General features: G+C 39.4%; 1 protein-coding gene across 1 annotated transcript in view; it reads left to right on the top strand.

Annotated features, from left to right (window-relative positions):
• The window catches only part of LOC137984667 (dnaJ homolog subfamily C member 7-like), a 28,356-nt gene extending 27,282 nt beyond the window's left edge, over window positions 1-1,074 (top strand). The window contains exon 16 of the mRNA XM_068831904.1: window positions 1-1,074. This exon is cut by the window's left edge and continues 2,256 nt beyond it. The gene's annotated coding sequence lies outside the window, so the exon portion shown is untranslated.

The raw sequence follows: 1,074 nt of genomic DNA, 5'->3' as shown, positions 1-1,074 counted from the left end.
ATTGTTGCAATTACGTTTCGAGCATCCTCGTGTTACATTCAATAGGGCCGTTTATACGAGAGAAAATAAGCCGCGGCTTACATAAGACGCGAACACCCTGTATAAATGGTACAAAATCTACGTTCACGGCTTTCTCAAGCCGCGGCTTATCCTGACTTGGGAGTTTATACTCGTATAAATAGTTCCTTTTGCGTATTATTTACGCCGCGGCCAGAGTAAGCCGCGGCTTACATTAGGGAGCTTAAGATTTTACGACGGTTACGGCAACAACAACACGGTAAAACAATGATAGCATTTGTTAAAAGAGCATAAATAATCGTGGTGCAACGTGCTGCACGGACTTTAGGACGGATTCTTGCGGTACTCTGCATAAGGACGACGTGAAATTACCAAATTTGAGGTTTTGACGACAACGTAAGCATGCAACAGAAAATCTTTCATTCCCTATTTTGATATACTATACTGCTCGTATCAATTTATTTTTACGATACTTCGCCCAAATTGTAAGAAGTGAACGAGATAGAATAACCGGGAAAGAATTATGATAAAACAAAGTGATATTTTGAGGTGACGTTTTTGTTGAAGTCACCGTCGCGGATCTTAAGGTCCCTATTCTCTCGTATAAACGGCCCTAATTTTAAAGTCAGTTTGAGTTCCTACCTCATGTACTCGACACGATAGAGTCACCTCTGTAGAATGGTTTTTATTGGGTGATAGCTGAAATGAATCACTGACGTAACACGACAAGTGCAAAAAGCGCCATAAACCAATCAGAATTCAACGAAATTTCTTGTACCTTGCTCAACGCACGGGAAAATGCGCCCTTGCAAGGTGAAGTTTACGCTGTTTTTCTTTAAATAGCGCAGTTGTCCCAACTACGTTATTACGACTGAAAACCAGTCTGTGTAATAGTAATGGATTGTCCGTGTCTCCTTCACGAACTGAAAGCTTTTGTTTGTCTCCATACCTTATAACAATCAGCGTTATAGTTAACTTTCTATTTTTTTAAACAAGCGAAAATCATGACTTTGTTTTAAATCCTTTGTCTTGCGAAATAAAATCTAGTGTAAAATT

This window comes from Montipora foliosa, chromosome 14, assembly GCF_036669935.1.
Source record: "Montipora foliosa isolate CH-2021 chromosome 14, ASM3666993v2, whole genome shotgun sequence".
Lineage (NCBI taxonomy): Eukaryota > Metazoa > Cnidaria > Anthozoa > Scleractinia > Acroporidae > Montipora > Montipora foliosa.
The sequence above is the reverse complement of the archived record's forward strand: the minus strand, read 5'-3'. Positions and strand labels throughout refer to the sequence as shown.